Source organism: Equus caballus, chromosome 14, assembly GCF_041296265.1.
Source record: "Equus caballus isolate H_3958 breed thoroughbred chromosome 14, TB-T2T, whole genome shotgun sequence".
In the NCBI taxonomy this organism is placed as follows: domain Eukaryota; kingdom Metazoa; phylum Chordata; class Mammalia; order Perissodactyla; family Equidae; genus Equus; species Equus caballus.
The window spans coordinates 5327970-5349646 of NC_091697.1; positions in this window are offsets into that span (position 1 = coordinate 5327970).

Genomic DNA, 21677 nt, shown 5'->3' on the forward strand with positions numbered 1-21677 from the left:
TCACTGGTACCACCTCCCTGACACGCCAAAATCAGCTGCTGGGTATGCCAGAACCACTTGGCGGACACTCCGGAATCATCTGCCGGACATGCCGGAACCAGCTCTCAGACACACCAGAACCAAGTGCCGGAGACGCCGGAAGCACCTGCCGAGCATGCCGGAGCCACCAGCTCGACTCGCCAGAAACACCTGCCGGACACACAAAAATCACCTGCCGGGTATGCCAGAACCACCTGGCGGACACTACGGAATCACCTGCCGCGCATGCCGGAACCACCTCTCAGACGTGCCGGAAGCACGTGCCAGACACGCCGGAAACACCTACCGGACAGACCGGAACCACCTGCCAAGAACGCCGGAGCCACCTGTTCGACTCGCTGGAACCACCTGCCGGTCAGGGCAATATCAACTGCTGGCTATGCCAGAACCACCTGGGGGACGGTCCGGGATCACCTGCCAGCCATGGCGGAACCACCTCTCAGACGTACCAGAACCACCTGCTGGAGAAGCTGGAAACACGTCCTGGACAGACTGGAACCACGTGACGGCCATGCCTGAACCACCTGCCGAGCACGGCGGAACCACCTGCCGGACACACCAAAATCACATGCGGGTTACACCAGAACCACTTGGACGACTCTCCGAAATGACCTGCCGGGCATGTTGGAACCACCTCTCAGACGTGCCAGAAGCACGTGGCGGACAGTCCGGAATCACCTGTTGGGCATACGCAACCACCTCTGAGACGTACCAGAACCACGTGCCGTGCACGCCGGAACCACCTACCGGACAGACCGGAATCAACTTTTGGGCATGCCGGAACCACCAGTCAGATGTGCCAGAAACACGTGCCGGAGACGCCGGAAGCACCTGCCGAGCACGTCGCAACCACCTGCTCAACTCACCTGAACCACGTGCCGGACATGCCAAAATCACCTGCCCGCTACACCAGCACCACTTCAGGGACAAGCCGGAATCACGTGAGGGGCATGCCGGCACAGCCTCTCAGACTGAACCTCGTGCCGGACACCACAGAACCACCTGCCGGACAGACCGGAACCACCTGCCGGACACGCCGGAACCACCAGCTCGACCCGCCGGAACGACCGCTGGACATGCAAAATCACCTGCCGGCTATGCCGGAAACACTTGGCGAACACTCCGGAAGCACTTGCCGGGCACGCCGGAACCACCTGCTCGACTCGCCAGAACCACCTGCCGGACACGCAAAAATCACCTGCCGGCTACGCCACAACCAGTTGGGGAACACTTCGGAATCACCTGCCGGGCTTGCTGGAACCACCTGCCGGTCATGCCAAAATCACCTGCCAACTACGCCAGTACCACTTGCCGGACACTGTGGAAACACCTGTCGGGCCGGCCGGAACCACATCTCAGACGTGCCAGAACCATGTGCATGAGATGCTGGAACCACACCCCGAAGAGACGGAAAACACCTGCCAGACCCGTCTGAACAACCTGCCGAGCACACCGGAGCCACCTGCTCGACTCGCCGGAACCACCTACCTGACATGCCCAAATCACCAGCCGGGTATGCCAGAACCACTTGCCGGACACTCCGGAATCATCTGCCGGACATGCCGGAACCAGCTCTCAGACACACCAGAACCACGTGCCGGAGACGCCGGAAGCACCTGCCGAGCATGCCGGAGCCACCTGCTCGACTCGCCAGAAACACCTGCTGGACACGCCAAAATCACCTGCCGGGTACGCCAGAACCACCTGGCGGACACTCCGAAACCACCTGTCGCGCATGCCGGAACCACCTCTCAGACGTGCCGGAAGCACGTGCCGGACACGCCGGAATCACCTACCGGACACACCGGAACCACCTGCCGAGCACGCCGGAGCCACCTGTTCGACTCGCTGGAACCACCTGCCGGACAGGCCAATATCAACTGCTGGCTATGCCAGAACCACCTGGGGGACGGTCCGGAATCACCTGCCAGCCATGGCGGAACCACCTCTCAGACGTACCAGAACCACCTGCCGGAGAAGCTGGAAACACGTCCTGGACAGTCTGGAACCACCTGCCGGCCAAGCCTGAACCACCTGCCAAGCACAACGGAACAACCTGCCAGACACGCCACAATCACCTGCGTGTTATGCCAGAACCACTTGGAGGACTCTCTGGGATGACCTGCCGGGCATGCCGGAACCACCTCTCAGACGTGCCAGAACCATGTGGCGGACAGTCCGGAATCACCTGTTGGGCATGCGCAACCACCTCTGAGACGTACCAGAACCACATGCCGTGCAGGCTGGAACCACCTACCGGACAGACCGGAATCACCTTTCGGGCATGCCGGAACCACCTGTCAGATGTGCCAGAAACACGTGCCGGAGACGCCGGAAGCACCTGCCAAGCACGTTGGAACCACCTGCTCAACTCGCCTGAACCACCTGCCGGACATGCCAAAATCACCTGCCGACTATGCCAGAACCACTTGGCGAACACTCCGGAATCACTTGCCGGGCATGCAGGAACCACCTCTCAGACATGCCAGAACCCCGTGCCAATGACCCCGGAAGCACCAGCCGAGCACGCCGGAACCACCTGCTCGACTCGCCAGAACCACCTGCCGATCACGCAAAAATCACCTGCCGGCTACGCCACAACCAGTTGGTGAACACTTTGGAATCACCTGCCAGGCTTGCTGGAACCACCTGCCAGTCATGCCAAAATCACCTGCCAACTACGCCAGAACCGCTTGGCGGACACTGCGGAAACACCTGTCGGGCCGGCTGGAACCACATCTCAGACGTGCCAGAAACGTGTTCATGAGATGCTGGAACCACACCCCGAACAGACGGATACCACCTGCCAGAACCGCCTGAACCACCTGCTGAGCACGCCGGAACCACCTGCTCGACTCACTGGTACCACCTCCCTGACACGCCAAAATCAGCTGCTGGGTATGCCAGAACCACTTGGCGGACACTCCGGAATCATCTGCCGGACATGCCGGAACCAGCTCTCAGACACACCAGAACCAAGTGCCGGAGACGCCGGAAGCACCTGCCGAGCATGCCGGAGCCACCAGCTCGACTCGCCAGAAACACCTGCCGGACACACAAAAATCACCTGCCGGGTATGCCAGAACCACCTGGCGGACACTACGGAATCACCTGCCGCGCATGCCGGAACCACCTCTCAGACGTGCCGGAAGCACGTGCCAGACACGCCGGAAACACCTACCGGACAGACCGGAACCACCTGCCAAGAACGCCGGAGCCACCTGTTCGACTCGCTGGAACCACCTGCCGGACAGGCCAATATCAACTGCTGGCTATGCCAGAACCACCTGGGGGACAGTCCTGGATCACCTGCCAGCCATGGCGGAACAACCTCTCAGACGTACCAGAACCACCTGCCGGAGAAGCTGGAAACACGTCCTGGACAGACTGGAACCACGTGACGGCCAAGCCTGAACCACCTGCCGAGCACGGCGGAACCACCTGCCGGACACGCCAAAATCACCTGCGGGCTACGCCAGAACCACTTGGACAACTCTCCGAAATGACCGGCCGGGCATGTTGGAACCACCTCTCAGACGTGCCAGAAGCACGTGGCGGACAGTCCGGAATCACCTGTTGGGCATACGCAACCACCTCAGAGACGTACCAGAACCACGTGCCGTGCACGCCGGAACCACCTACCGGACAGACCGGAATCAACTTTTGGGCATGCCGGAACCACCAGTCAGATGTGCCAGAAACACGTGCCGGAGACGCCGGAAGCACCTGCCGAGCACGTCGCAACCACCTGCTCAACTCGCCTGAACCACCTGCCGGACACGCCAAAATCACCTGACCGCTACACCAGCACCACTTCGGGGACAAGCCGGAATCACGTGAGGGGCATGCCGGCACAGCCTCTCAGACTGAACCTCGTGCCGGACACCACAGAACCACCTGCCGGACAGACCGGAACCACCTGCCGGACACGCCGGAACCACCGGCTCGACCCGCCGGAACGACCGCTGGACATGCAAAATGACCTGCCGGCTACACCGGAAACACTTGGCGAACACTCTGGAAGCACCTGCCGAGCAGCCGGAACCACCTGCTCGACTCGCCAGAACCACCTGCCGGACACGCAAAAATCACCTGCCGGCTACGCCACAACCTGTTGGGGAACACTTCGGAATCACCTGTCGGGCTTGCTGGAAACACCTGCCGGTCATGCCAAAATCACCTGCCAACTACGCCTGTACCATTTGGCGGACACTGTGGAAACACCTGTCGGGCCGGCCGGAACCACATCTCAGACGTGCCAGAACCATGTGCATGAGATGCTGGAACCACACCCCGAAGAGATGGAAAACACCTGCCAGACCCGTCTGAACAACCTGCCGAGCACGCCGGAGCCACCTGCTCGACTCGCCGGAACCACCTACCTGACATGCCCAAATCACCAGCCGGGTATGCCAGAACCACTTGGCGGACACTCCGGAATCATCTGCCGGACATGCCGGAACCAGCTCTCAGACACACCAGAACCACGTGCCGGAGACGCCGGAAGCACCTGCCGAGCATGCCGGAGCCACCTGCTCGACTCGCCAGAAACACCTGCCGGACACGCCAAAATCACCTGCCGGGTATGCCAGAACAACCAGGCAACCACTCCGAAATCACCTGTCGCGCATGCCGGAACCACCTCTCAGACGTGCCGGAAGCACGTGCCGGACACGCCGGAATCACCTACCGGACAGACCCGAACCACCTGCCGAGCACGCAGGAGCCACCTGTTCGACTCGCTTGAACCACCTGCCGGACAGGCCAATATCAACTGCTGGCTATGCCAGAACCACCTGGGGGACGGTCCGGGATCACCTGCCAGCCATGGCGGAACCACCTCTCATACGTACCAGAACCACCTGCCGGAGAAGCTGGAAACACGTCCTGGACAGACTGGAACCACGTGACGGCCATGCCTGAACCACCTGCCGAGCACGGCGGAACCACCTGCCGGACACGCCAAAATCACCTGCAGGCTACGCCAGAACCACTTGGACGACTCTCCGATATGACCTGCCGGGCATGTTGGAACCACCTCTCAGACGTGCCAGAAGCACGTGGCGGAGAGTCCGGAATCACCTGTTGGGCATACGCAACCACCTCTGAGACGTACCAGAACCACGTGCCGTGCACGCCGGAACCACCTACCGGACAGACCGGAATCAACTCTTGCGCATGCCGGAACCACCAGTCAGATGTGCCAGAAACACGTGCCGGAGACGCCGGAAGCACCTGCCGAGCATGTCGCAACCACCTGCTCAACTCGCCTGAACCACCTGCCGGACACGCCAAAATCACCTGCCCGCTACACCAGCACCATTTCGGGGACAAGCCGGAATCACGTGAGGGGCATGCCGGCACAGCCTCTCAGCCTGAACCTCGTGCCGGACACCACAGAACCACCTGCCGGACAGACCGGAACCACCTGCCGGACACGCCGGAACCACCGGCTCGACCCGCCGGAACGACCGCTGGACATGCAAAATGACCTGCCGGCTACGCCGGAAACACTTGGCGAACACTCCGGAATCACCTGCCGGGCATGCCGGAACCACCTCTCAGATATGCCAGAACCACGTGCCAATGACCCCGGAAGCACCTGCCGAGCACGCCGGAACCACCTGCTCGACTCGCCAGAACCACCTGCCGGACACGCAAAAATCACCTGCCGGCTACGCCACAACCAGTTGGGGAACACTTCGGAATCACCTGCCGGGCTTGCTGGAACCACCTGCCGGTCATGCCAAAATCACCTGCCAACTACGCCAGTACCACTTGGCGGACACTGTGGAAACACCTGTCGGGCCGGCCGGAACCACATCTCAGACGTGCCAGAACCATGTGCATGAGATGCTGGAACCACACCCCGAACAGACGGAAAACACCTGCCAGACCCATCTGAACAACCTGCCGAGCACGCCGGAGCCACCTGCTCGACTCGCCGGAACCACCTACCTGACATGCCCAAATCACCAGCCGGGTATGCCAGAACCACTTGGCGGACACTCCGGAATCATCTGCCGGACATGCCGGAACCAGCTCTCAGACACACCAGAACCACGTGCCGGAGACGCCGGAAGCACCTGCCGAGCATGCCGGAGCCACCTGCTCGACTCGCCAGAAACACCTGCCGGACACGCCAAAATCACCTGCCGGGTACGCCAGAACCACCTGGCGGACACTCCGAAATCACCTGTCGCGCATGCCGGAACCACCTCTCAGACGTGCCGGAAGCACGTGCCGGACACGCCGGAATCACCTACCGGACACACCGGAACCACCTGCCGAGCACGCTGGAGCCACCTGTTCGACTCCCTGGAACCACCTGCCGGACAGGCCAATATCAACTGCTGGCTATGCCAGAACCACCTGGGGGACGGTCCGGAATCACCTGCCAGCCATGGCGGAACCACCTCTCAGACGTACCAGAACCACCTGCCGGAGAAGCTGGAAACACGTCCTGGAGAGTCTGGAACCACCTGCCGGCCAAGCCTGAACCACCTGCCCAGCACAACGGAACAACCTGCCAGACACGCCAAAATCACCTGCGTGTTATGCCAGAACCACTTGGAGGACTCTCTGGGATGACCTGCCGGGCATGCCGGAACCACCTCTCAGACGTGCCAGAACCATGTGGCGGACAGTCCGGAATCACCTGTTGGGCATGCGCAACCACCTCTGAGACGTACCAGAACCACATGCCGTGCAGGCTGGAACCACCTACCGGACAGACGGGAATCACCTTTCGGGCATGCCGGAACCACCTGTCAGATGTGCCAGAAACACGTGCCGGAGACGCCGGAAGCACCTGCCAAGCACGTTGGAACCACCTGCTCAACTCGCCTGAACCACCTGCCGGACATGCCAAAATCACCTGCCGACTATGCCAGAACCACTTGGCGAACACTCCGGAATCACTTGCCGGGCATGCAGGAACCACCTCTCAGACATGCCAGAACCCCGTGCCAATGACCCCGGAAGCACCAGCCGAGCACGCCGGAACCACCTGCTCGACTCGCCAGAACCACCTGCCGATCACGCAAAAATCACCTGCCGGCTACGCCACAACCAGTTGGTGAACACTTTGGAATCACCTGCCAGGCTTGCTGGAACCACCTGCCAGTCATGCCAAAATCACCTGCCAACTACGCCAGAACCGCTTGGCGGACACTGCGGAAACACCTGTCGGGCCGGCTGGAACCACATCTCAGACGTGCCAGAAACGTGTTCATGAGATGCTGGAACCAAACCCCGAACAGACGGATACCACGTGCCAGAACCGCCTGAACCACCTGCTGAGCACGCCGGAACCACCTGCTCGACTCAGCGGTACCACCTCCCTGACACGCCAAAATCACCTGCTGGGTATGCCAGAACCACTTGGCGGACACTCCGGAATCATCTGCCGGACATGCCGGAACCAGCTCTCAGACACACCAGAACCACGTGCCGGAGACGCCGGAAGCACCTGCCGAGCATGCTGGAGCCACCTGCTCGACTCGCCAGAAACACCTGCCGGAAACGCCAAAATCACCTGCCGGGTATGCCAGAACCACCTGGCGGACACTCCGGAATCACCTGCCGCGCATGCCGGAACCACCTCTCAGACGTGCCGGAAGCACGTGCCAGACACGCCGGAAACACCTACCGGACAGACCGGAACCAGCTGCCAAGAACGCCGGAGCCACCTGTTCGACTCGCTGGAACCACCTGCCGGACAGGCCAATATCAACTGCTGGCTATGCCAGAACCACCTGGGGGACAGTCCGGGATCACCTGCCAGCCATGGCGGAACCACCACTCAGACGTACCAGAACCACCTGCCGGAGAAGCTGGAAACACGACATGGACAGACTGGAACCACGTGACGGCCATGCCTGAACTACCTGCCGAGCACGGCGGAACCACCTGCCGGACACGCCAAAATCACCTGCGGGCTACGCCAGAACCACTTGGATGACTCTGCGAAATGACCAGCCGGGCATGTTGGAACCACCTCTCAGACGTGCCAGAAGCACGTGGCGGACAGTCCGGAATCACCTGTTGGGCATACGCAACCATCTCTGAGACGTACCAGAACCACGTGCCGTGCACGCCGGAACCACCTACCGGACAGACCGGAATCAACTTTTGGGCATGCCGGAACCACCAGTCAGATGTGCCAGAAACACGTGCCGGAGACGCCGGAAGCACCTGCCGAGCACGTCGCAACCACCTGCTCAACTCGCCTGAACCACCTGCCGGACACGCCAAAATCACCTGCCCGCTACACCAGCACCACTTCGGGGACAAGCCGGAATCACGTGAGGGGCATGCCGGCACAGCCTCTCAGACTGAACCTCGTGCCGGACACCACAGAACCACCTGCTGGACAGACCGGAACCACCTGCCGGACACGCCGGAACCACCGGCTCGACCCGCCGGAACGACCGCTGGACATGCAAAATCACCTGCCGGCTACGCCGGAAACACTTGGCGAACACTCTGGAAGCACCTGCCGAGCACGCCGTAACCACCTGCTCGACTCGCCAGAACCACCTGCCGGACACGCAAAAATCACCTGCCGGCTACGCCACAACCTGTTGGGGAACACTTCGGAATCACCTGCCGGGCTTGCTGGAAACACCTGCCGGTCATGCCAAAATCACCTGCCAACTACGCCTGTACCACTTGGCGGACACTGTGGAAACACCTGTCGGGCCGGCCGGAACCACATCTCAGACGTGCCAGAACCATGTGCATGAGATGCTGGAACCACACCCCGAACAGACGGAAAACACCTGCCAGACCCGTCTGAACAACCTGCCGAGCACGCCGGAGCCACCTGCTCGACTCGCCGGAACCACCTACCTGACATGCCCAAATCACCAGCCGGGTATGCCAGAACCACTTGGCGGACACTCCGGAATCATCTGCCGGACATGCCGGAACCAGCTCTCAGACACACCAGAACCACGTGCCGGAGACGCCGGAAGCACCTGCCGAGCATGCCGGAGCCACCTGCTCGACTCGCCAGAAACACCTGCCGGACACGCCAAAATCACCTGCCGGCTACGCCAGAACAACCAGGCAGACACTCCGAAATCACCTGTCGCGCATGCCGGAACCACCTCTCAGACGTGCCGGAAGCACGTGCCGGACACGCCGGAATCACCTACCGGACAGACCCGAACCAGCTGCCGAGCACGCCGGAGCCACCTGTTCGACTCGCTTGAACCACCTGCCGGACAGGCCAATATCAACTGCTGGCTATGCCAGAACCACCTGGGGGACGGTCCGGGATCACCTGCCAGCCATGGCGGAACCACCTCTCATACGTACCAGAACCACCTGCCGGAGAAGCTGGAAACACGTCCTGGACAGACTGGAACCACGTGACGGCCATGCCTGAACCACCTGCCGAGCACGGCGGAACCACCTGCCGGACACGCCAAAATCACCTGCGGGCTACGCCAGAACCACTTGGACGACTCTCCGATATGACCTGCCGGACATGTTGGAACCACCTCTCAGACGTGCCAGAAACACGTGGCGGAGAGTCCGGAATCACCTGTTGGGCATACGCAACCACCTCTGAGGCGTACCAGAACCACGTGCCGTGCACGCCGGAACCACCTACCGGACAGACCGGAATCAACTCTTGGGCATGCCGGAACCAACAGTCAGATGTGCCAGAAACACGTGCCGGAGACGCCGGAAGCACCTGCCGAGCACGTCGCAACCACCTGCTCAACTCGCCTGAACCACCTGCCGGACACGTCAAAATCACCTGCCCGCTACACCAGCACCACTTCAGGGACAAGCCAGAATCACGTGAGGGGCATGCCGGCACAGCCTCTCAGACTGAACCTCGTGCCGGACACCACAGAACCACCTGCCGGACAGACCGGAACCACCTGCCGGACACGCCGGAACCACCGGCTCGACCCGCCGGAACGACCGCTGGACATGCAAAATCACCTGCCGGCTACGCCGGAAACACTTGGCGAACACTCCGGAATCACCTGCCGGGCATGCCGGAACCACCTCTCAGATATGCCAGAACCACGTGCCAATGACCCCGGAAGCACCTGCCGAGCACGCCGCAACCACCTGCTCGACTCGCCAGAACCACCTTCCGGACACGCAAAAATCACCTGCCAGCTACGCCACAACCAGTTGGGGAACACTTCGGAATCACCTGCCGGGCTTGCTGGAACCACCTGCCGGTCATGCCAAAATCACCTGCCAACTACGCCAGTACCACTTGGCGGACACTGTGGAAACACCTGTCGGGCCGGCCGGAACCACATCTCAGACGTGCCAGAACCATGTGCATGAGATGCTGGAACCACACCCCGAACAGACGGAAAACACCTGCCAGAACCGTCTGAACAACCTGCCGAGCACACCGGAGCCACCTGCTCGACTCGCCGGAACCACCTACCTGACATGCCCAAATCACCAGCCGGGTATGCCAGAACCACTTGGCGGACACTCCGGAATCATCTGCCGGACATGCCGGAACCAGCTCTCAGACACACCAGAACCACGTGCCGGAGACGCCGGAAGCACCTGCCGAGCATGCCGGAGCCACCTGCTCGACTCGCCAGAAACACCTGCCGGACACGCCAAAATCACCTGCCGGGTATGCCAGAACCACCTGGCGGACACTACGGAATCACCTGCCGCGCATGCCGGAACCACCTCTCAGACGTGCCGGAAGCACGTGCCAGACACGCCGGAAACACCTACCGGACAGACCGGAACCACCTGCCAAGAACGCCGGAGCCACCTGTTCGACTCGCTGGAACCACCTGCCGGACAGGCCAATATCAACTGCTGGCTATGCCAGAACCACCTGGGGGACAGTCCGGGATCACCTGCCAGCCATGGCGGAACCACCTCTCAGACGTACCAGAACCACCTGCCGGAGAAGCTGGAAACACGTCCTGGACAGACTGGAACCACGTGACGGCCATGCCTGAACCACCTGCCGAGCACGGCGGAACCACCTGCCGGACACGCCAAAATCACCTGCGGGCTACGCCAGAACCACTTGGACGACTCTCCGAAATGACCTGCCGGGCATGTTGGAACCACCTCTCAGACGTGCCAGAAGCACGTGGCGGACAGTCCGGAATCACCTGTTGGGCATACGCAACCACCTCTGACACGTACCAGAACCACGTGCCGTGCACGCCGGAACCACCTACCGGACAGACCGGAATCAACTTTTGGGCATGCCGGAACCACCAGTCAGATGTGCCAGAAACACGTGCCGGAGACGCCGGAAGCACCTGCCGAGCACGTCGCAACCACCTGCTCAAATCGCCTGAACCACCTGCCGGACACGCCAAAATCACCTGCCCGCTACACCAGCACCACTTCGGGGACAAGCCGGAATCACGTGAGGGGCATGCCGGCACAGCCTCTCAGACTGAACCTCGTGCCGGACACCACAGAACCACCTGCCGGACAGACCTGAACCACCTGCCGGACACGCCGGAACCACCGGCTCGACCCGCCGGAACGACCGCTGGACATGCAAAATCACCTGCCGGCTACGCCGGAAACACTTGGCGAACACTCCGGAATCACCTGCCGGGCATGCCGGAACCACCTCTCAGATATGCCAGAACCACGTGCCAATGACCCCGGAAGCACCTGCCGAGCACGCCGGAACCACCTGCTCGACTTGCCAGAACCACCTGCCGGACACGCAAAAATCACCTGCCGGCTACGCCACAACCAGTTGGGGAACACTTCGGAATCACCTGCCGGGCTTGCTGGAACCACCTGCCGGTCATGCCCAAATCACCTGCCAACTACGCCAGTACCACTTGGCGGACACTGTGGAAACACCTGTCGGGCCGGCCGGAACCGCATCTCAGACGTGCCAGAACCATGTGCATGAGATGCTGGAACCACACCCCGAACAGACGGAAAACACCTGCCAGACCCGTCTGAACAACCTGCCGAGCATGCCGGAGCCACCTGCTCGACTCGCCGGAACCACCTACCTGACATGCCCAAATCACCAGCCGGGTATGCCAGAACCACTTGGCGGACACTCCGGAATCATCTGCCGGACATGCCGGAACCAGCTCTCAGACACACCAGAACCACGTGCCGGAGACGCCGGAAGCACCTGCCGAGCATGCCGGAGCCACCTGCTCGACTCGCCAGAAACACCTGCCGGACACGCCAAAATCACCTGCCGGGTACGCCAGAACCACCTGGCGGACACTCCGAAATCACCTGTCGCGCATGCCGGAACCACCTCTCAGACGTGCCGGAAGCACGTGCCGGACACGCCGGAATCACCTACCGGACACACCGGAACCACCTGCCGAGCACGCCGGAGCCACCTGTTCGACTCGCTGGAACCACCTGCCGGACAGGCCAATATCAACTGCTGGCTATGCCAGAACCACCTGGGGGACGGTCCGGAATCGCCTGCCAGCCATGGCGGAACCACCTCTCAGACGTACCAGAACCACCTGCCGGAGAAGCTGGAAACACGTCCTGGACAGTCTGGAACCACCTGCCGGCCAAGCCTGAACCACCTGCCAAGCATAACGGAACAACCTGCCAGGCACGCCAAGATCACCTGCGTGTTATGCCAGAACCACATGGAGGACTCTCTGGGATGACCTGCCGGGCATGCCGGAACCACCTCTCAGACGTGCCAGAACCATGTGGCGGACAGTCCGGAATCACCTGTTGGGCATGCGCAACCACCTCTGAGACGTACCAGAACCACATGCCGTGCAGGCTGGAACCACCTACCGGACAGACTGGAATCACCTTTCGGGCATGCCGGAACCACCTGTCAGATGTGCCAGAAACACGTGCCGGAGACGCCGGAAGCACCTGCCAAGCACGTTGGAACCACCTGCTCAACTCGCCTGAACCACCTGCCGGACATGCCAAAATCACCTGCCGACTATGCCAGAACCCCTTGGCGAACACTCCGGAATCACTTGCCGGGCATGCAGGAACCACCTCTCAGACATGCCAGAACCCCGTTCCAATGACCCCGGAAGCACCAGCCGAGCACGCCGGGACCACTTGCTCGACTCGCCAGAACCACCTGCCGATCACGCAAAAATCACCTGCCGGCTACGCCACAACCAGTTGGTGAACACTTTGGAATCACCTGCCAGGCTTGCTGGAACCACCTGCCAGTCATGCCAAAATCACCTGCCAAGTACGCCAGAACCGCTTGGCGGACACTGCGGAAACACCTGTCGGGCCGGCTGGAACCACATCTCAGACGTGCCAGAAACGTGTTCATGAGATGCTGGAACCACACCCCGAACAGACGGATACCACCTGCCAGAACCGCCTGAACCACCTGCTGAGCACGCCGGAACCACCTGCTCGACTCACCGGTACCACCTCCCTGACACGCCAAAATCACCTGCTGGGTATGCCAGAACCACTTGGCGGACACTCCGGAATCATCTGCCGGACATGCCGGAACCAGCTCTCAGACACACCAGAACCACGTGCCGGAGACGCCGGAAGCACCTGCCGAGCATGCCGGAGCCACCTGCTCGACTCGCCAGAAACACCTGCCGGACACGCCAAAATCACCTGCCGGGTATGCCAGAACCACCTGGCGGACACTACGGAATCACCTGCCGCGCATGCCGGAACCACCTCTCAGACGTGCCGGAAGCACGTGCCAGACACGCCGCAAACACCTACCGGACAGACCGGAACCACCTGCCAAGAACGCCGGAGCCACCTGTTCGACTCGCCTGAACCACCTGCCGGACACGCCAAAATCACCTGCCCGCTACACCAGCACCACTACGGGGACAAGCCGGAATCACGTGAGGGGCATGCCGGCACAGCCTCTCAGACTGAACCTCGTGCCGGACACCACAGAACCACCTGCCGGACAGACCGGAACCACCTGCCGGACACGCCGGAACCACCGGCTCGACCCGCCGGAACGACCGCTGGACATGCAAAATCACCTGCCGGCTACGCCGGAAACACTTGGCGAACACTCCGGAATCACCTGCCGGGCATGCCGGAACCACCTCTCAGATATGCCAGAACCACGTGCCAATGACCCCGGAAGCACCTGCCGAGCATGCCGGAACCACCTGCTCGACTCGCCAGAACCACCTGCCGGACACGCAAAAATCACCTGCCGGCTACGCCACAACCAGTTGGGGAACACTTCGGAATCACCTGCCGGGCTTGCTGGAACCACCTGCCGGTCATGCCCAAATCACCTGCCAACTACGCCAGTACCACTTGGCGGACACTGTGGAAACACCTGTCGGGCCGGCCGGAACCACATCTCAGACGTGCCAGAACCATGTGCATGAGATGCTGGAACCACACCCCGAACAGACGGAAAACACCTGCCAGACCCGTCTGAACAACCTGCCGAGCACGCCGGAGCCACCTGCTCGACTCGCCGGAACCACCTACCTGACATGCCCAAATCACCAGCCGGGTATGCCAGAACCACTTGGCGGACACTCCGGAATCATCTGCCGGACATGCCGGAACCAGCTCTCAGACACACCAGAACCACGTGCCGGAGACGCCGGAAGCACCTGCCGAGCATGCCGGAGCCACCTGCTCGACTCGCCAGAAACACCTGCCGGACACGCCAAAATCACCTGCCGGGTACGCCAGAACCACCTGGCGGACACTCCGAAATCACCTGTCGCGCATGCCGGAACCACCTCTCAGACGTGCCGGAAGCACGTGCCGGACACGCCGGAATCACCTACCGGACACACCGGAACCACCTGCCGAGCACGCCGGAGCCACCTGTTCGACTCGCTGGAACCACCTGCCGGACAGGCCAATATCAACTGCTGGCTATGCCAGAACCACCTGGGGGACGGTCCGGAATCGCCTGCCAGCCATGGCGGAACCACCTCTCAGACGTACCAGAACCACCTGCCGGAGAAGCTGGAAACACGTCCTGGACAGTCTGGAACCACCTGCCGGCCAAGCCTGAACCACCTGCCAAGCACAACGGAACAACCTGCCAGGCACGCCAAGATCACCTGCGTGTTATGCCAGAACCACATGGAGGACTCTCTGGGATGACCTGCCGGGCATGCCGGAACCACCTCTCAGACGTGCCAGAACCATGTGGCGGACAGTCCGGAATCACCTGTTGGGCATGCGCAACCACCTCTGAGACGTACCAGAACCACATGCCGTGCAGGCTGGAACCACCTACCGGACAGACCGGAATCACCTTTCGGGCATGCCGGAACCGCCTGTCAGATGTGCCAGAAACACGTGCCGGAGACGCCGGAAGCACCTGCCAAGCACGTTGGAACCACCTGCTCAACTCGCCTGAACCACCTGCCGGACATGCCAAAATCACCGGCCGACTATGCCAGAACCCCTTGGCGAACACTCCGGAATCACTTGCCGGGCATGCCGGAACCACCTCTCAGACGTGCCAGAACCATGTGGCGGACAGTCCGGAATCACCTGTTGGGCATACCCAACCACCTCTGACACGTACCAGAACCACGTGCCGTGCACGCCGGAACCACCTACCGGACAGACCGGAATCCACTTTTGGGCATGCCGGAACCACCAGTCAGATGTGCCAGAAACACGTGCCGGAGACGCCGGAAGCACCTGCCGAGCACGTCGCAACCACCTGCTCAACTCGCCTGAACCACCTGCCGGACACGCCAAAATCACCTGCCCGCTACACCAGCACCACTTCGGGGACAAGCCGGAATCACGTGAGGGGCATGCCGGCACAGCCTCTCAGACTGAACCTCGTGCCGGACACCACAGAACCACCTGCCGGACAGACCGGAACCACCTGCCGGACACGCCGGAACCACCGGCTCGACCCGCCGGAACGACCGCTGCACATGCAAAATCACCTGCCGGCTACGCCGGAAACACTTGGCGAACACTCCGGAATCACCTGCCGGGCATGCCGGAACCACCTCTCAGATATGCCAGAACCACGTGCCAATGACCCCGGAAGCACCTGCCGAGCACGCCGGAACCACCTGCTCGACTCGCCAGAACCACCTGCCGGACACGCAGAAATCACCTGCCGGCTACGCCACAACCAGTTGGGGAACACTTCGGAATCACCTGCCGGGCTTGCTGGAACCACCTGCCGGTCATGCCCAAATCACCTGCCAACTACGCCAGTACCACTTGGCGGACACTGTGGAAACACCTGTCGGGCCGGCCAGAACCACATCTCAGACGTGCCAGAACCATGTGCATGAGATGCTGGAACCACACCCCGAACAGACGGAAAACACCTGCCAGACCCGTCTGAACAACCTGCCGAGCACGCCGGAGCCACCTGCTCGACTCGCCGGAACCACCTACCTGACATGCCCAAATCACCAGACGGGTATGCCAGAACCACTTGGCGGACACTCCGGAATCATCTGCCGGACATGCCGGAACCAGCTCTCAGACACACCAGAACCACGTGCCGGAGACGCCGGAAGCACCTGCCGAGCATGCCGGAGCCACCTGCTCGACTCGCCAGAAACACCTGCAGGACACGCCAAAATCACCTGCCGGGTACGCCAGAACCACCTGGCGGACACTCCGAAACCACCTGTCGCGCATGCCGGAACCACCTCTCAGACGTGCCGGAAGCACGTGCCGGACATGCCGGAATCACCTACCGGACAGACCAGAACCACCTGCCGAGCACGCCGGAGCCACCTGTTCGACTCGCTGGAACCACCTGCCGGACAGGCCAATATCAACTGCTGGCTATGCCAGAACCACCTGGGGGACGGTCCGGAATCACCTGCCAGCCATGGCGGAACCACCTCTCAGACGTACCAGAACCACCTGCCGGAGAAGCTGGAAACACGTCCTGGACAGTCTGGAACCACCTGCCGACCAAGCCTGAACCACCTGCCAAGCACAACGGAACAACCTGCCAGACACGCCAAAATCACCTGCGTGTTATGCCAGAACCACTTGGAGGACTCTCTGGGATGACCTGCCGGGCATGCCGGAACCACCTCTCAGACGTGCCAGAACCATGTTGCGGACAGTCCGGAATCACCTGTTGGGCATGCGCAACCACCTCTGAGACGTACCAGAACCACATGCCGTGCAGGCTGGAACCACCTACCGGACAGACCGGAATCACCTTTCGGGCATGCCGGAACCACCTGTCAGATGTGCCAGAAACACGTGCAGGAGACGCCGGAAGCACCTGCCAAGCACGTTGGAACCACCTGCTCAACTCGCCTGAACCACCTGCCGGACATGCCAAAATCACCTGCCGACTATGCCAGAACCACTTGGCGAACACTCCGGAATCACTTGCCGGGCATGCAGGAACCACCTCTCAGACATGCCAGAACCCCGTGCCAATGACCCCGGAAGCACCAGCCGAGCACGCCGGAACCACCTGCTCGACTCGCCAGAACCACCTGCCGATCACGCAAAAATCACCTGCCGGCTACGCCACAACCAGTTGGTGAACACTTTGGAATCACCTGCCAGGCTTGCTGGAACCACCTGCCAGTCATGCCAAAATCACCTGCCAACTACGCCAGAACCGCTTGGCGGACACTGCGGAAACACCTGTCGGGCCGGGTGGAACCACATCTCAGATGTGCCAGAAACGTGTTCATGAGATGCTGGAACCACACCTCGAACAGACGGATACCACCTGCCAGAACCGCCTGAACCACCTGCTGAGCACGCCGGAACCACCTACTCGACTCACCGGTACCACCTCCCTGACACGCCAAAATCACCTGCTGGGTATGCCAGACCACTTGGCGGACACTCCTGAATCATCTGCCGGACATGTCGGAGCCAGCTCTCAAACACACCAGAACCAAGTGCCGGAGACGCCGGAAGCACCTGCCGAGCATGCCGGAGCCACCTGCTCGACTCGCCAGAAACACCTGCCGGACACGCCAAAATCACCTGCCGGGTATGACAGAACCACCTGGCGGACACTACGGAATCACCTGCCGCGCATGCCGGAACCACCTCTCAGACGTGCCGGAAGCACGTGCCAGACACGCCGGAATCACCTACCGGACAGACCGGAACCACCTGCCAAGAACGCCGGAGCCACCTGTTCGACTCGCTGAAACCACCTCCCGGACAGGCCAATATCAACTGCTGGCTATGCCAGAACCACCTGGGGGACAGTCCGGGATCACCTGCCAGCCATGGCGGAACCACCTCTGAGACGTACCAGAACCACCTGCCGGAGAAGCTGGAAACACGTCCTGGACAGACTGGAACCACGTGACGGCCATGCCTGAACCACCTGCCGTGCACGGCGGAACCACCTGCCGGACACGCCAAAATCACCTGCGGGCTACGCCAGAACCACTTGGACGACTCTCCGAAATGACCTGCCGGGCATGTTGGAACCACCTCTCAGACGTACCAGAACCACCTGCCGGAGAAGCTGGAAACACGTCCTGGACAGTCTGGAACCACCTGCCGGCCAAGCCTGAACCACCTGCCAAGCACAACGGAACAACCTGCCAGACAAGCCAAAATCACCTGCGTGTTATGCCAGAACCACTTGGAGGACTCTCTGGGATGACCTGCCGGGCATGCCGGAACCACCTCTCAGATGTGCCAGAACCATGTGGCGGACAGTCCGGAATCACCTGTTGGGCATACGCAACCACCTCTGAGACGTACCAGAACCACGTGCCGTGCACGCCGGAACCACCTACCGGACAGACCGGAATCAACTTTTGGGCATGCCGGAACCACCAGTCAGATGTGCCAGAAACACGTGCCGGAGACGCCGGAAGCACCTGCCGAGCACGTCGCAACCACCTGCTCAACTCGCCTGAACCACCTGCCGGACACGCCAAAATCACCTGCCCGCTACACCAGCACCACTTCGGGGACAAGCCGGAATCACGTGAGGGGCATGCCGGCACAGCCTCTCAGACTGAACCTCGTGCCGGACACCACAGAACCACCTGCCGGACAGACCGGAACCACCTGCCGGACACGCCGGAACCACCGGCTCGACCCGCCGGAACGACCGCTGCACATGCAAAATCACCTGCCGGCTACGCCGGAAACACTTGGCGAACACTCCGGAATCACCTGCCGGGCATGCCGGAACCACCTCTCAGATATGCCAGAACCACGTGCCAATGACCCCGGAAGCACCTGCCGAGCACGCCGGAACCACCTGCTCGACTCGCCAGAACCACCTGCCGGACACGCAAAAATCACCTGCCGGCTACGCCACAACCAGTTGGGGAACACTTCGGAATCACCTGCCGGGCTTGCTGGAACCACCTGCCGGTCATGCCCAAATCACCTGCCAACTACGCCAGTACCACTTGGCGGACACTGTGGAAACACCTGTCGGGCCGGCCGGAACCACATCTCAGACGTGCCAGAACCATGTGCATGAGATGCTGGAACCACACCCCGAACAGACGGAAAACACCTGCCAGACCCGTCTGAACAACCTGCCGAGCACGCCGGAGCCACCTGCTCGACTCGCCGGAACCACCTACCTGACATGCCCAAATCACCAGCCGGGTATGCCAGAACCACTTGGCGGACACTCCGGAATCATCTGCCGGACATGCCGGAACCAGCTCTCAGACACACCAGAACCACGTGCCGGAGACGCCGGAAGCACCTGCCGAGCATGCCGGAGCCACCTGCTCGACTCGCCAGAAACACCTGCCGGACACGCCAAAATCACCTGCCGGGTATGCCAGAACCACCTGGCGGACACTCCGAAACCACCTGTCGCGCATGCCGGAACCACCTCTCAGACGTGCCGGAAGCACGTGCCGGACACGCCGGAATCACCTACCGGACAGACCGGAACCACCTGCCGAGCACGCCGGAGCCACCTGTTCGACTCGCTGGAACCACCTGCCGGACAGGCCAATATCAACTGCTGGCTATTCCAGAACCACCTGGGGGACGGTCCGGAATCGCCTGCCAGCCATGGCGGAACCACCTCTCAGACGTACCAGAACCACCTGCCGGAGAAGCTGGAAACACGTCCTGGGCAGTCTGGAACCACCTGCCGGCCAAGCCTGAACCACCTGCCAAGCACAACGGAACAACCTGCCAGACACGCCAAAATCACCTGCGTGTTATGCCAGAACCACTTGGAGGACTCTCTGGGATGACCTGCCGGGCATGCCGGAACCACCTCTCAGACGTGCCAGAACCATGTGGCGGACAGTCCGGAATCACCTGTTGGGCATGCGCAACCACCTCTGAGACGTACCAGAACCACATGCCGTGCAGGCTGGAACCACCTACCGGACAGACCGGAATCACCTTTCGGGCATGCCGGAACCACCTGTCAGATGTGCCAGAAACACGTGCCGGAGACGCCGGAAGCACCTGCCAAGCACGTTGGAACCACCTGCTCAACTCTCCTGAACCTCCTGCCGGACATGCCAAAATCACCTGCCGACTATGCCAGAACCACTTGGCGAACACTCCGGAATCACTTGCCGGGCATGCAGGAACCACCTCTCAGACATGCCAGAACCCCGTGCCAATGACCCCGGAAGCACCAGCCGAGCACGCCGGAACCACCTGCTCGACTCGCCAGAACCACCTGCCGATCACGCAAAAATCACCTGCCGGCTACGCCAGAACCACTTGGACGACTCTCCGAAATGACCTGCCGGGCATGTTGGAACCACCTCTCAGACGTGCCAGAAGCACGTGGCGGACAGTCCGGAATCACCTGTTGGGCATACGCAACCACCTCTGAGACGTACCAGAACCACGTGCCGTGCACGCCGGCACCACCTACCAGACAGACCGGAATCAACTTTTGGGCATGCCGGAACCACCTGTCAGATGTGCCAGAAACACGTGCCGGAGACGCCGGAAGCACCTGCCGAGCACGTCGCAACCACCTGCTCAACTCGCCTGAACCACCTGCCGGACACGCCAAAATCACCTGCCCGCTACACCAGCACCACTTCGGGGACAAGCCGGAAGCACGTGAGGGGCATGCCGGCACAGCCTCTCAGACTGAACCTCGTGCCGGACACCACAGAACCACCTGCCGGACAGACCGGAACCACCTGCCGGACACGCCGGAACCACCGGCTCGACCCGCCGGAACGACCGCTGGACATGCAAAATCACCTGCCGGCTACGCCGGAAACACTTGGCGAACACTCCGGAATCACCTGCCGGGCATGCCGGAACCACCTCTCAGATATGCCAGAACCACGTGCCAATGACCCCGGAAGCACCTGCCGAGCACGCCGGAACCACCTGCTCGACTCGCCAGAACCACCTGCCGGACACGCAGAAATCACCTGCCGGCTACGCCACAACCAGTTGGGGAACACTTCGGAATCACCTGCCGGGCTTGCTGGAACCACCTGCCGGTCATGCCCAAATCACCTGCCAACTACGCCAGTACCACTTGGCGGACACTGTGGAAACACCTGTCGGGCCGGCCGGAACCACATCTCAGACGTGCCAGAACCATGTGCATGAGATGCTGGAACCACACCCCGAACAGACGGAAAACACCTGCCAGACCCGTCTGAACAACCTGCCGAGCACACCGGAGCCACCTACCTGACATGCCCAAATCACCAGCCGGGTATGCCAGAACCACTTGGAGGACTCTCTGGGATGACCTGCCGGGCATGCCG